Here is a 16,635-nt window from a genome sequence, read left to right as displayed (position 1 = left end):
CAGCCAGCAATGTCCACATCCCATGAACAAATAAAAAAAAGGATCCAATAATTTAAGGAGAAGGCCCTACTTCCACTTCCCATTCCAAATGGCTTAGCCAGTGGATTACTCGATGGAACATTGGTCAGCACTGTCTTCAGTTCAAGGGCGATATGGTGGCATTAGGAATTCTGCTGTGTGTGGCATGCATCAAAGGAATGCTAAACTGAAAGAGAACAGCAGCAGGTAGTAGGGGGAAAACACATGTACACAAATGCACAAATTTGCCAAAGTTCATTTTGTCCAGTTACAAACAGCAATTCGAATCCATGTCCCATACATATGGTTTTAAATGGTAGAACTCTTTAACACATGTTTACAGGCCCTTCACGACACAGTGCTGAAACAAACCAGAAGCTCCAAAGGGAATCTGAACTTTGCAACGATTTACATCATTTTGTCGGGTTGACTGAAACCAGTGCACGCACATGGTGCAGCATTAACAATTTAAAGTCCTGGATTTTGTTCGACTGCGATCCAGAAATTAAACCCCAAAATGCAGCTATGTTCTGCCCATTTTGTTGAGATCAGGTTATGCCCAAGTGTCCTTCCAATCTTATTTGAATAGACTTGAACATGGGGGCAGCAGGGTGGCACAGTGGTTAGCAATGCTGCCTCAAGCTGCCGAGTACCCGGGTTCGATCCCGGCCCCGGGTCCCTATCCGTGTGGAGTTTGCACATTCTCTCCATGTCTGCTTGGGTCTTCTCCCCACAACCCAAAAAGATGTGCAGGGTAGATGGATTGGCCCTTAATTGGAAAAAAAAGAATTGGTTACTCTAAATTTTTAAAAAAGAATAAAAGAATACACTTGAACATAAAAATGAGTGTAAACAGGCATACAGCATAAACATCCAGGTCACAAAGAAATTCTGTACCCAAATTTGTATATTTCTTCTTTGAGTCTTAAATTGTAACCTTGTAACCTCAGTGCACATCCTGCACAACTTGTTTGAGAGCTTCTAATTGGGTTCGTTTTAAATTTTTAACAAAATTTCATGCATGAAATTAAGTTAAACAGAACAGTAAACACGGAATTGAGGATACGTATTGAAACCACTCAAATAATTACAACTTAAAGATCAGAAAATATATTTTGTTTCCTGCTGCATCTTGAAGTTTGCAAGCACCATCGGCAGACTAGTGGGTCAAGACTTGCATTTGAGAGCAAGGTGTGGTCACTTTTGTAGGTGGAGGTCATTTTGAATGGTGTGTTTGATGGGCAGAGCAAATAGATCTGACATGTATTTCATGGGGGGGGGGGGGGGGGGGGAGAGGACCAGGTTGGGGGGGTGGGGGGGGAGGAATCTCGTAGAAACCTATAAAATTCTGACAGGACTGGACAGGATAGATGCAGGAAGGATGTTCCCGATGGTGGGCGTGTCCAGAACCGGGGGCCACAGTCTGAGGATAGGGGGTAGACCATTTAGGACAGATATGAGGAGAAATTTCTTCACCCCGAGAGCAGTCGGCCTGTGGAATTCATTACCACAGAACGTAGTTGAGGCCAAAACATTGTTTGTATTCAAGAAGCAGGTGGATATAGCAATTTAGGGTGAAGGGTATCAAAGGATATGGAGGAAAGTGGGATTAGGCTATTGAGTTGGATGATCAGTCATGATCATAATGAATGGTGGAGCAGGCTTGAAGGGCCGAATGGCCTCGTCCTACTCCTATTTTGTTCTATTTTTATTTAACCCTCCAAAGACCTAAAATATTAGAATCAGACCTGCAGTATGTTCATTGATTGCTATATGAGCTCATCCAGTTTTTACTGAACAACAGAAGCCTTTTAATTGATCTCTTCAGGAATCTGAACTTTACCTGATGGCCACTGTCCAAAGTTCCCATGTGGTTAATTGAGCAGGATTTGCACCGACAAGTATAAATCACGTCCACATTACACTGCAGAGCTGAATCTTTCAGAATTTTGTTGGGTGGCTAATTTGCACATGCATCAGAAGATTCTTTGGCATGAGTCCCATGTAAAATGGAAGTAATTGGGAATTGGAGTAAAGCCTTTAAAAAAGCCTGTCCTGGCTGAAGATTGCAGCAACAGATTTAGGGAGCAGCAGGTTAGTAGCAAATTGTTTGGATCACTTAATCCACTGATAGCTAATTGCACTAGATGGATCATGTGTCTTTTTTGTTCCACTTTGAAGAAAGATTATCACCATAGGATTTGGCAATGACAACCAGCCGGAAGAGGGACGAAAGGAACAGAAACCAAGCTGGCACTTTTTTGTGACAGCAACCTCCAAGCTTTCCTGGAATTGATTAAGCAAGGGAGAGACAGAATGCCCGGCCTCCTCAGGAGGGAACTCGGGAGAAATGTGCCTCGTGCCAAGTGGAGGGAGATGGCATTTACCGCAACTGCCAAGTCTCGCACCCCAGAACTGTGGACCAATACAAAAAGTGCAGTGACCTCTGCCATTCATTAATCGGCACCTGTGTGACCTCTTGCTGGGGAGAGGGTTAGATCATGGGAGGCCATTGGATAAGGGGTATTTCCCGTTAATTGTATGGAGATTGGGTTTAAGTCGTGATTATTGGTTTCTCACCAAGCTCAGGCGAGATATTGATTTTGCCAATGGAAGTGGGCCGTTTCGATCATAAACAGATCAATGCCCGGCCCGGTTCTCGATTCTGGCTTCTCCCGCAAGTTAACAACCTCGCCATGCTCTTGCTTGGATTTGGATTTGTTTATTGTCACGTGTACCGAGGTACAGTGAAAAGTATTTTTCTGTGAGCAGCCCAAACAGATCATTAAGTACATGAGAATAAAATAAAATAAAAATAAAATACATAATCGGGCAACACAAGGACCACAATGTAAATACATAGACACCGGCATCGGGTGAAGCATACAGGGGTGTAGTATTAATCAGATCAGTCCATAAGAGGGTTGTTTAGGAGTCTGGTGACAGCGGGGAAGAAGCTGTATTTGAGTCTGTTTGTGCGTGTTCTCAGACTTTTGTATCTCCTGCCTGATGCAGGAAGTTGGAAGAGTGAGTAAGCCGGGTGGGAGGGGTCTTTGATTATGCTGCCTGCTTTCCCAAGGCAGCGGGAGGTGTAGATGGAGTGATTATGCTGCCCGCTTTCCCAAGGCAGCGGGAGGTGTAGATGGAGTCAATGGATGGGAGGCAGGTTAGTGTGATGGACTGTGCTAAGTGCAAAGCGGCCACTAAATTGCGCCCAATATTTTGGAAAGACCGACACATGGCAAAGTTGGAGGGGTAGCCCTGAAAGTAAAAGGTGACAGAAGGACACAAGTGAGAAAGGATCTCGGCTCTGAAGACCATGAAGTACGGTGGAGGTTAAGAATTATTTTAGATTTTATTCATGGGATGTGGGCATTGCTGGTTTGGCCAGCATTTGTTGCCCATTTCTAATTGCCCTTGAACTGAGTAGCTTGTGAAGTTTTTTCAGAGGGTATTTAAGAGTCTACCACATTGCTGTGGATCTGGAATCAGTTCAGATAAGAATGCCAGATTTCCTTCCCTAAGTGATACTAATAATCCAGTTGAGTTTTTACAGCAATCGACAATGGTATAATGGCCATCACTGGACTTTTAATTCCAGATTTTGTATTAACATTCATGTCTGACAGCCTCCTTTTTGCACTATCTGATCCATCTTTTTCAGCCACCAATCACCACTCCACCAGTAACAGTGACCTACTTTTCATGTTAACCTCCGAGGCCCTTTTTAATGCAAAAAAGATGCAAATCACATAGCTGTTTGACAGATACAATGCTCTTTTTTCTGCTCATTGAAAGGTTTGCCAAGTCTGTTCTGTCATTCTCTCTCTCAGAGGGATTTATGGCCCAGTACTGTATTGACTCCTAATATAGAATTTCAGATAGTCACTTGCTGAACCAAGATTGTTGGAGTAGTTTATGAAAAGCCTTCAAATTATGGAAGCCTGCAACATTTTTGCTCTCCACGAGGTGGCACTAAGTAAACATATTTCTTGTTTTCGAGGTTTTTTTGTTCTGCTAAAAATAAACATTGCATATGTATGCACTATCACAGATCTTAGCACATTGTAAGTCCAGCAAACAGCAAAAGGAAATAAATGTATTTTTCAAAGCAGTTTGCGAATAAGTGCGGCATTTGCAAACAATGTTCTTTGCCCACTTGAGGAATGCACCCTATTTTGGAACAAGATTCTTCTTCGAAACTGATGCACAATCAATTACACTCAAGACGAAGTGATTTCATAACCGAAGGCTTTAATCGACTAGAACTTGTTCCCCAGCAGCTTCGGTACAGAAAATGAAGGCTGCTGGGACGGCACCGGTTCTTATACTCCGCCTGTCAGGGCGGAGCTACACATCAACAGCCAATGGTAAACTCCTAGGTTTAACCAATGGTCATCAGCCTCTTAGGTACCGCAATACCTGATAATACCACATTCACCCCCTGTTAAAAAAGAGTCCGGCGGGGGTGGTGGCCAGTGGTAACAGTCGCCTTTAACATGGTATGATCAGATATGGAGGTACCGTGATGCCTCCTTACAGGGCTGTCGAGAATATTTACAAAGTGTTTGTTCACTGTTAAAGTCACAGCGAAGCAATCAGTCGATCGGGTGGCCTGGTCGTCCTTCTGGATCGTCTGGGCTTCGGTGGTGATTCTGGTGGGGGTCCAGGTGGTTGCGACTCCGGGAGCGTGGTTTTGGCCTCCCTGGCAGCTTCGTCACCCCTAAGTGGCGCTGTTGGGGCAAACGGTTGACACGGGGGGGGGGGGGGGGTAGCGCCTGTAGGGCGCGTCGGTGGGTGGGCGGGCCTAGGCAGGAGCGGCGGGAGTACTGGCCCTCCAGTGAGGTGCTGTGGGGGGGGGGGGGGGGGGGGGGTAATGGTTCGGGTGCGCGTGGGGTTCTGGTGGGCGCCAGGTCCCGTAGGGAGACCGTATCTTGCCGGCCGTCAGGGAACGCCACGTAGACGTACTGGGGGTTAGCGTGCAGCAGGTGGACCCTCTCGACCAACGGGTCCGACTTGTGCGCCCGCACGTGCTTCCGAAGCAGGATGGGTCCAGGTGTCGCTAGCCAGGTTGGGAGCAAGGTCCCGGAGGAGGACTTCCTGGGGAAAACAAGGAGACGTTCATGAGGTGTCTGATTGGTAGTTGCACAGAGCAGCGACCGGATGGCGTGGAGGGCCATCGGGAGGACTTCTTGCCAGCAGGAGACTGGGAGGTTCCTGGACCATAGGGCCAGTAGAACAGTCTTCCAGACCATTCCGTTCTCCCTCTCCACCTGTCCGTTTCCCCGGGGGTTGTAACTGGTCGTCCTGCTGGAGGCAATGCCCCTGCTGAGCAGGAATTGACGCAGTTCGTCACTCATAAAGGAGGACCCCCCTATCACTGTGTATGTACGCGGGGAAACCGAACAGTGTAAAGATACCCTGGAGGGCCTTGATGACGGTGGTTGCGGTCATGTCTGGGCAGGGGATGGCAAATGGGAACCGGGAGTACTCATCAATCACGTTCAGTAAATACGTGTTGCGGTCGGTGGAGGGGAGGGGGCCTTTGAAATCCATGCTGAGGTGTTCAAAGGGACGGGAAGCCTTTATCAGGTGCACCCTCTCTGGCCGGTAGAAGGGCGGTTTGCACTCCGCGCAGATTTGGCAGTCCCTGGTGACTGTCCTGACCTCCTTGATGGAGTAGGGCAGGTTGCGGGTCTTGATGAAGTGGAAGAAACGAGTGACCCCCGGGTGGCAGAGGTCCTCGTGGAGGGCTCGGAGGCGGTCCACCTGTGCAGTGGCACAAGTGCCACGGGACAGGGCATCAGGAGGCATGCTTAGCTTCCCGGGACGGTACAAGATCTCGTAGTTGAAGGTGGAGAGTTCTATACTCTACCGCAAGATGTTGTCGTTTTTAATCTTGCCCCGCTGTGCATTATCGAACATGAAAGCAACCGACCGTTGGTCCATGAGGAGAGTGAATCTCCTGCCGACCAGGTGATGCCTCCAATGTCTCACAGCTTCAACTATGGCTTGTGCCTCTTTTTCGACCGAGGAATGGCGAATTTCGGAAGCATGGAGGGTACGGGAGAAGGCCACGGGCCTGCCCGCTTGGTTGAGGGTTGCCGCCAGAGCTACGTTGGACACATCGCTCTCGACCTGGAAGGGGAGGGACTCATCGATGGCACACATCGTGGCCTTTGCAATGTCTGCTTTGATGCGGCTGAAGGCCTGGCGGGCCTCCGTCGACAGGGGGAAGGTTGTGGACTGGATATGGGGTTGGGCTTTGTCTGCGTAGTTAGGGACCCACTGGGCGTAGTAACTGAAAAACCCTAGGTAGCGCTTCAGGCCCTTGGGGCAGTGAGGGAGGGGGAACTCCATAAGGGGGTGCATGCTCTCAGGGTCGGGACCTATAACTCCATTTCGCACTACGTAGCCTAGAATGGCTAGACGGTCGGTGCTAAATACGCATTTATCCTTATTGTACGTTAAGTTAAGGATTTTCGCGGTCTGGAGAAATTTGCGGAGGTTGGTGTCGTGGTCATGCTGGTCATGGCCGCAGATGGTGACGTTATCCAGATACAGGAACGTTGCGCGTAAGCCGTACCGGTCAACCATTCGGTCTATCTCTTGCTGGAAGACCGAGACCCCATTAGTGACACCAAAGGGAACTCTTAAAAATTGATAGAGCCGCCCATCTGCTTCGAAGGCAGTGTACTTGCGGTCACTATTACGGAGGGGTAGCTGGTGGTAGGCGGACTTGAGATCCACCGTGGAGAAGACCTTGTATTGCACGATCCTGTCTACCAGGTCGGCTATACGGGGGAGAGGGTACGCGTCCAGCTGCGTAAACCTGTTGATGGTCTGACTGTAGTCAATGACCATCCTATGTTTCTCCCCGGTCTTTACCACCACTACTTGAGCTCTCCAGGGACTGTTGCTCGCTTTGATGACCCCTTCCCTTAGCAGCCTTTGGACCTCTGACCTGATGAAGGTCCGGTCCTGGGCACTGTAGCGTCTGCTCCTGGTGGCGATGGGTTTGCAATCCGCGGTGAGGTTCGCAAACAGGGAAGGCGGGTCGACCTTAAGGGTCGCGAGGCCGCAGACAGTAAGGGGGGGATAGGGCCGCTGAATTTAAAGGTCAGGCTTTGCAAGTTACATTGCATGTCCAGCCCCAGGAGGGTAGCCGCGCAGAGGTGCGGCAGGACATAAAGGCGGAAATTGTTGAATCTCCTGCCTTGGACAGTGAGGTTCGCTAGGCAGAACCCCTTTATCTCCACCGAGTGTGACCCGGAGGCCAGGGAGATCCTTTGGTTTATAGGGTGGGTAACAAGTGAACAGCGCCTTACCGTGTTGGGGTGAACAAAGCTTTCCGTGCTCCCAGAGTCAATCAGGCATGACGTCTCGTGGCCGTTGATGAAGACCGTTGTTGCTGTTGCGAGTGTCCGAGGTCGACTTTGGTCCAGTGTCACCGAGGCCAGATGAAGCAGTTGCGAGTTCTGATCGGGCAGCGTGTAGTCGGCCGTGCTGGGGGCCTGGGGTCCCATCCAAGATGGCGTCACCCATGGGTCGCACATGGTGGCCGGGGATGGACAAGATGGCGGCGGGGATGGACAAAATGGCGGCGCCCACCCGTCTAGCGTGGTGTCCGGGGGGGCAAGATGGCCGCGTCCGTGGGTCGCACGTGGCCCTAGGATAGGGGGGGTGGCGGTGAGCGCTGGCCAGTCGGGGCCTGAAGGGGGGGTTGCCGCGGCGGTCCGGAGTTGCTGGAGACCGCGGCCACGACGCGGGCCTGGCAGACCCCCACAAAGTGGCCCTCCTTGCCGCACACTTAGCAGGTGGTGGTGCGGGCCGGGCAGCGCGGGCGGGGATGACTCGCCTGCCCGCAGAAGAAACAGCGGGGCCCGGCGGCGTTATAGGGCCATCTCGCAGCGCAGGCCTGTGGGGTCAGGGGGAAGTTCTGTGGGGCTGCTGCTGCGGAGTGCCACGCAGCCCAGGGGGCCGCCGCGCGGTCGGGCGCATAGAACTGCACGTTTTGGGAGGCTACGTCCATGGACCCTCCCGGGGCTCGTGCCTCTCTAAGTCCCAGGGTGTCTTTTTGTAGGAGTCTTTGGCGGATCTCTGAGGAGCTCATACCTGCTATGAAGGCATCCCTGATTAAAAGTTCCGTGTGCTAGCTCCCCGAAACTTGTGGGCAGCCACAGTTTCGGCCCAGCACCAGTAGCGCCGGTAGAAATCCTCCAACGATTCCCCGGGGCTTTGCCGTCTAGTTGCAAGCAGGTGACGTGCGTAGACCTGATTTACAGGACGGATATAATGTCCTTTTAACAGTTCGATCATGGCATCATAGTCCTCCGCCTCCTCGATAAGGGTGTAGATCCCAGGGCTGACCCTTGAGCGCAGGAGATGCATTTTCTGTTCTTCTGAGGGGGTGCCTCCGGCCGTCTCGAGGTAGCCTTTAAAGCACGCCAGCCAGTGTTTAAATCTTGCAGCTGAGTTCTCCGCGTGGGGGCTGAGTTGTAGGCACTCCGGTTTGATTCGGAGATCCATCCTTCCAGCTTAAGTCTAGTTGATTAAATTGATGCACGATCAATTACACTCAAGACAAAGTGATTTCATAACTGAAGGCTTTCATCGACTAGAACTTGTTCCCCAGCAGTTTAGGTACAGAAAGTGAAGGCTGCTGGGACGGCACCGGTTCTTATACTCCGCCTGTCAGGGCAGAGCTACGTAGGTTTAACCAATGGTCATCAGCCTCTTAGGTACCGCAATACCTGATACTACCACAGAAACATAGACATTTATGACACAGAGGAGACAATTCAGACCACCATCCATCAATTCAGCCTAGTTCCACTTTCAGTTCTTGGTCTGTCCCTTTGCACGTTACAGTGCTTCAAGTGCATATCTATGTATTTTTCATACGCAGTAAGGGTCTCTCCTCTGCCATCCTTTCAGTCAGTGATTTCTTGACCCCGCCACCCCTTGGGTGAAGAGATCTTTCCTCAGCTCCTCTCTAAATCCTTCCGCCAATTACTATAAATCTCTGACTACTGAGCTCTTCGCGAACAGAAATTAGTCATTCCTATCCACTCTATCTCGGCCCCTCATAACTTTGTGCACCTCAATTAAATTTCCCCTCAGTCAACTCTGCTCAAAGAAAACAATCCCTGCCTATCCAAGTTTTCCTCATAGATAAAATCATCCATTCCTGGAAATGTCCGAGTACATCTCCTCGATACTCCTTCAAATGCAATCATATCCTTCCTGTAACGCGGTGGCCTTGAACTGTATGAAGAATTCTAAAAGTACCTGTGATAACCCTCACGTGGAATCACTCATCAATCTCCCTGTGGGGCTCGTGGTGTATGAGTTCCCATGGTAACGGGCGGAGGCCTGCCCAGCGGGATCTCATTACTGACCCCATCAAATTCTATCCTAGGCTCGGACTGGGTGTTATGTTAGCTCTAAGCTGGGACACTCATGCTGTGCGCCCCGGGGGTGCACCTTTACTTTTGAGTTTAGAATGAATCTGTTTAAACCTTTGTCTTCATGTCTCCTGGATTACTACAGCACCCTAGTTAGTACCTTGCACCATTTTAGATTAACCTCCCCATGCTCTCATATTCTTTAGTATCAGCTAATACAGGAAAATAACTCGTATATCTTCTTAACCACTTGATTTACCTTTCTTGCTACAGGAGCCTGTGGACATGCACAATGTTATGAGAGGCCTAGATAGAGTGGATAGGAAAGACTAATCTCTGTTCGCTAAGAGCTCAATAGAGATTCCTCTGTCCCTCTACGCTTCTCAGTATCCTATCATTTATTGTGTGCTCTCTTGCCTATTTAGCCTTCCTCAAATGCATTACCTCACAGGTCTTCAGATTGAGTTCCATTTTGCCACTTTTTGCCTTCCTGACCAATGTATTATCTTCTTGCAGTTTACAGCTTTCTTTCTCACGATCAAACACAGGACCAATTTTTGTATGATCTGTAAACCTTTTGCTCATGCTACTTACATTTAAGATTAAATCATTGACATCAAAAGTAAGGGAGCTGGCACTGAGTTCCATGGAATCCTGGTTGAAACAGGTTTCTGATCATATGGGTGGCATGGTAGCACAGTGGTTAGCACTGTTGCTTCACTGCGCCAGGGTTCTAGGTTCGATTCCCGGCTTGGGTCACTGTTTGTGCGGAGTCTGCACGTTCTCCCCGTGTCTGCGTGGGTTTCCTCCGGGTTCTCCGGTTTCCTCCCATAAATCCCGAAAGACGTGCTTTTAGGTCATCTGGGCACTCTGAATTCTCCCTCCGTGTACCCAAACAGGCGCCGGAATGTGGCGACCCGATGATTTTCACAGTAACTTCATTGCAGTGTTAATGTAAGCCCACTTGTAAAGATTATTAATTAAATTAGAAAATATCCGTTAACCAATATTCAATTTTGGATCCAATTTGTCATTTGCACTTGGATCCCATGGGCACTTACCTTTTGTACCAGGTTGCCATCTGGGATCTTCTCTAAAGTCTTGCTAAAATCTTTGCAGACAACATCAACCACGTTGCCCACATAAACTGTCCTTGTTACCTCCTCAGAAAATTAAATCAAATTAGTTAGACAAGATCTTCCCTTTATAAATCCATGTTCATTGTCCTTGATGAGCTGTATCTTGCTAAATGATGATTTATGCTGGCCATCAGAAATGTTTCCAATACAGTCAGCACCCGCCATTTGTGGGGGTTCTGTTTCTGCGAGACTTTGCTGTCATAAATCTGCCTGGAGACAGCAGTAGACGGGTTTCAAAGGGCCTCAACTGGTATGCTTCTTTCTCCGTAACAAGTTTAGAACGGCAGTTTAGATAATAATCAAGTGTGAATAGTTTATGGAGGAGAAACAGATTATAGATGACTGGAAAGTCCCTGAGATGTACATATGTTTATATCTAGTCAAGAGGTTGATGGGGAGGGCAGCACGTGGCACAGTGGTTAGCACTGCAGCCTACACCGCTGAGGACCCGGGTTCGAATCCCGGCCCTGGGTCACTGTCCATGTGGAGTTTGCAAACCTCCGTGTCGGCATGGGTTTCACCCCCACAACCCAAAGGTGTGCCAGATAGGTGGATTAGCCCTTGCTAAATTGCCCCTTAATTGGAAAACAAATAATTGGGTACTCTAAAGTTTTAAAAAAAAGAGGTTGATGGGGGAAGACAGCTGAATACACAGAGTGCATAATCAAAGAACAACAAAGGTATAATTGCCGAGACCTTGAGAATCAAGAGAGGCAGTTACCATCTGACAGTCTCAGAAAGAGGCCAGACAGGTTCTAGCCACCAAGCCTGAAGGTCAGGTTTACAGCAAAAAGCTTGCAAGTCTTAGAACAAAGGCAGTGCAGAAAAACTTTGTATCAGCAGTTTTAAAATATCTTTGCTGGACTAGGAAAAAGACAGTTCCCAGATTTGAGTATCATCCCTGTATTGTGTGGTAATGATAGCTGGTCATTCAATTGGGATGCTGTTTGGTGAGAGCGCCGTTTGACATAATTTTGGCATCAGAAATGTTTCACCATGCCATAGGGCACATAATCGAAGGCATCAAAGGTGTACATGTGTATGTGGATGATATCATCGTTTGGGGCTCAACCATAGAAGAGCACAATACAAGGTTGCTTAAAATTCTAATGAGCGTCAAGAGAAATGGGCTGAAGCTCAATAAGCAAAAGTGCCAATTTAGAGTAACTGAGGTCACATTCCGCGCTGACAAGCTCTCATCGCGTGGCATTGAACCTGACAAAGACAAAATCCAAGCAATTCTCAACATGCCAAAACCACACAACAAGAAAGCCATCTTAAGAGTGGTGGGTAGGATCAATTTTATAGAGAAATTCATTCCAAACCTGTCAGCAAAAACAACACATCTACGTGATCTCCTGCACAAGGCAATGGATTTCACTTGGACTGAGCAACACGAGCAAGAGTCGAAGAAGCTCAAGACTTCATTCACCACCACGCCAGTTCTCACATTTTTTGACCCATCTAAGCAGGTTAAAGTGTCAGCAGACGCTCCAAAGATGGCCTGGGAGCAGTTCTTCTGCAGCTCGAGCATGAAGATTGGAAATTAGTCTTGTATGCATCACGATCCATGACCACAACAGAGCTCATATCGAAAAAGAATGCCTGTGTTTAGTTGTAGGTTTGAAGAAATTCCACGACTACGTCTATGGGCTTCCAACTTTCACAGTTTAGACAGCTCATCGTCCTTTGGTTAACATCATTAAATAAATCTCAACCAGATGTCTCTGTGCATTCGGAGGTTGATGAAGTTACAATGCTATGACTTCCATCTCATCTACGCACCAGGCAAATATGAGGGAAGGAGTCATTGGAGCTAGCAACAATCCCTGGAGAGCTCAAGTAGTGGCGGTAAAGACCGGGGAGAAGCATAGGATGGTCATCGACTACAGTCAGACCATCAACAGGTTTACTCAGCTGGACGCGAATACACTCTCCCCCGCATATCCGACCTGGTAAACAGGATCACGCTTACAAGGTCTTCTCCACGGTGGATCTTAAGTCTGCCTACCACCAGCTCCCCATCCGCACTTGTGACCACAACTACACTGCCTTCGAGGCAGACGGGCGGCTCTATCACTTCTTAAGGGTTCCCTTCGGTATCACCAACGGGGTCTCGGTCTTCCAGTGCGAGGTGGACCAAATGGTTGACCGGTACAGTTTACGGGCAACATTCCCGTATCTCGATAATGTCACCATCTGCGGCCACGACCAGCAGGACCACGACACCAACCTCCGAAAATTCCTCCAGACCGCAAAGATCCTTAACCTTACATATAACAAGGATAAATGCGTGTTTAGCACCGACCGCCTAGCCATCCTCGGCTACGTAGTGCGAAATGGAGTTATAGGCCCCGACCCTGAACGCATGCGCCCCCTTATGGAGTTCCCCCTCCCTCACTGTTCCAAGGCCCAGAAGCGCTGCCTAGGGTTTTTCTCTTACTATGCCCAGTGGGTCCCCAACTATGCGGACAAGGCCCATCCCCTGATCCAATCCACAGCTTTTCCCCTGTCGATAGAGGCCCACCAGGCCTCCAGCCGCATCAAAGAAGACATTGCAAAAGCCACGATGCACGCCATCAACGAGTCCCTCCCCTTCCAGGTCGAGAGCTTTGGTGGCCACCCTCAACCAAGCGGGCAGACCCGTGGCCTTCTTCTCACGTACCCCCCATGCTTCCGAAATCCGCCACTCCTCAGTCGAAAAGGAGGCCCAGGCCATAGTAGAAGCTGTGCGACATTGGAGGCATTACCTGGCCGGCAGGAGATTCACTCTCCTCACTGACCAACGGTCGGTTGCTTTCATGTTCGATAATGCACAGCGGGGCAAGATAAAAAATGATAAGATCTTGCGGTGGAGGATCGAACTCTCTACCTACAACTACGAGCTCTTGTATCGTCCCGGGAGGCTAAACGAGCCTCCTGATGCTCTGTCCCGCGGCACATGTGCGAACGCACAAGTGGACCGCCTCCGAGCCCTCCACGAGGACCTCTGCCACCCGGGGGTCACTCGCCTTTTCCACTTTATCAAGACCTGCAACCTGCCCTACTCCATCGAGGAGGTCAGGACAGCCACCAGGGACTGCCAAATCTGCGCGGAGTGCAAACCGCACTTCTACCGGCCAGAGAAAGCGCACCTGATAAAGGCTTCCCGTCCCTTTGAACGCCTCAGCATGGATTTCAAAGGCCCCCTCCCCTCCACCGACTGCAACACGTACTTCCTGAACGTGATTGACGAGTACTCCCGGTTCCCATTCGCCATCCCCTGCCGCGACATGACCGCAACCACCGTCATCAAGGCCCTCCATAGCATCATTGCCCTGTTCGGGTCCCCCGCTTACATACATAGTGATAGGGGGTCCTCCTTTATGAGCGATGAACTGCGTCAATTCCTGCTCAGCAAGGGCATCGCCTCGAGCAGGACGACCAGTTACAACCCCCGGGTAACGGGCAGATAGAGAGGGAGAACAGAATGATCTGGAAGACCGTCCTACTGGCCCTACGGTCCAGGAATCTCCCAGTCTCCCGCTGGCAGGAAGTCCTCCCAGATGCCCTTACTCCATCCGGTCACTGCATGAGAATGTCATGGAGAACATTGAATTTGTATGTTCTGAGCAGCAAAGTCAAACTTTGTGACGATCAACTAGAGTCAGAGAAAAACCTGATCAATTTGTAGATTTGTACTATTTGTACATACTATTCAGCACAAGGCTAAATCGCTGGCTTTGAAAGCAGACCAAGGCAGGCCCGCAGCATGGTTCAATTCCCTTACCAGCCTCCCTGAACAGGCGCCGGAATGTGGCGACTAGGAGCTTTTCACAGTAACTTCATTTGAAGCCTACTTGTGACAATAAGCGATTTTCATTTCATGATTGCTGTTGATGGATAGTGTATACAGGAGGTGGAGGGAAGTGGGGCAGGTCAAGATGAGGGGTTTGTATTTGAAGGAAAGGTTCGCCAGACTGGAGGAGCTAAGGGAGAGGGTAGAGCTGCCGAGGGGGAGTGAGTTCAGGTATCTGCAGGTTAGGGCCTGCGCCTCTCTGATTGCACGGCGGCAAATTTTGCTCGAGTGGTGGTTGGCGTCGGCATCGCCACCGGGGGTAATGGCTTGGTTGGGTGACCCATATGACTTCCTGCAGTTAGAGAAGATACAGTATGAGTTAAGGGGCTGAGCAAGGGGGTTTGAGTAAAGGTGGGGGATGTTTGTGACCATGTTTGAGCAGCTGTTCGTCGGGGGGGGGGGGGGGGGGGGGGGAGGAAGAGGGATGGTGAAAAAAGGAGAAAATCTGTACAGACTGTATAGTTGATTGTTGGGAAGTATGTTTCCCGGGGTGTTTATTTGCTCCAACCTGTTTTGATGCATGTTTGTAATAAAATACATTAAAAAAAAAAAAAATACTATGCTTGCTGTTCTGGTGTGTATATATATATATATATATAGGGCAGCACGGTGGCGCAGTGGTAACACAGCACCGAGGTCCCGGGTTCGATCCCGGCTCTGGGTCACTGTCCATGTGGAGTTTGCACATTCTCCCCTTGTTTGCATGGGTTTCACCCCCACAAACCAAAAGATGTGCAGGGTAGGTGGATTGGCCACGCTAAATTGCCCCTTAATTGGAAAAAATGAATTGGGTACTCTAAATTTATAAATATATATATATATATATGTATATTTGTTAAACCAATTTTCAATTTAAAAAATAATTAATACTGTTAGACGCATGGGTTCATGATATCACATGTAAATATACTGATGATAATGTATTAATTCATTCTTTCAAAGGAAAGAGATGTAGTGATATCATGGTTGTATTGTAATTTACCGACTGACCACTAGGAGTCTCACTAGTATATAAATGAATGTTAAAGTCAGCTGACCTCAGACTGGCTTTGAAGAAGCTGAAGAGAGAGGTTGCTTGTGCATGATTTTACAGTTATTCATTTGTTGTCTTGTATATAGTTTACCCACAATTAATGTTAATAAATCGTTTATAGCTTTCGCTACAAGTGTTCTTGTAATATAAATCAGGCCACCCGACAAGAACATTACAGCCCCCATCTCAGCCTGATGGATGGCTAGGCCCTGAGGGTATGCAGCGGCCCCTTGCACATGTGGTGCCGCCTCCAGCCTGCGTTGGTCTTGTTGTCTTCTTCAGTGCCTGCCCGCCTCGGCTGAGGAAAGCACAATAACGGTAACCTCCAGTGCATCAACTCCAGTAAACAGCTTTGTCTCTGGAAGGAAGTGGAGTAGAAGAGAGACCGACAATCAGTTCAGGCTTCCATCCCGGGACCCTCATATCTCCCAAAGCTCCTTCACCTTATGACATGTCTGTCCCCCTTATTCTCAGAGTGCCATCCAGTGTTAAGTAATGGGTTGAGAGACGTTGCAATTAGTTGTCTCATTTATGTTAAGTATCCATTAATTGACACTGATATGTAAAGGGGCTTCAGGTGGCCTCTGTCAGGTGATGTATAGTTAGAGTTTTGTGCAAAGGCTGTTGGAATGAAATAAATGGGTGTTTGTGAAAAAGGAACAGAACTTTAGACTCTTCATATCACAGCAACTAAAACATCTGACAATTGGTAGCAGAGGATGGTTGCTGTGTAAATGTGAAGGGTTGAAAGATACAACTTTTCCAGATCAAACCAAGGAGTGAGTGAGAAAAGAAAAAAAAAAAAGGATATATGGCTGAACCGAGGATAAAGATGGCTGGATATGACTATCCTCCCTTATTTTCTGAAAGGGAATCGTACGACCAATGGAGAAGTGCAGTAGTTATGTGGACTAAGGTAACTGCTTTGGGAAAGAGAAAACAAGGTATGGCATTGGCTCTTTCTCTACCATATGGCAGTAAAATCCGAAACAAAGTGCTTTCTGAGCTGGAATTGGAAGAGTTAGACTCAGAAGAGGGTCTGGAGACTTTATTACATTATATGGATAAGATTTATAAGAAAGATGACTTGTTAAGTGCGTATGAAGCATGGCCGGATTTTGATAAGTTCCGGAAAATGGAGGATATCTCCATGGAAGACTATATAATGGAATTTGGCAGACTATATAAAAGGCTACAGAA

This window comes from Scyliorhinus torazame, chromosome 9, assembly GCF_047496885.1.
Source record: "Scyliorhinus torazame isolate Kashiwa2021f chromosome 9, sScyTor2.1, whole genome shotgun sequence".
In the NCBI taxonomy this organism is placed as follows: domain Eukaryota; kingdom Metazoa; phylum Chordata; class Chondrichthyes; order Carcharhiniformes; family Scyliorhinidae; genus Scyliorhinus; species Scyliorhinus torazame.
The sequence above is the reverse complement of the archived record's forward strand: the minus strand, read 5'-3'. Positions refer to the sequence as shown.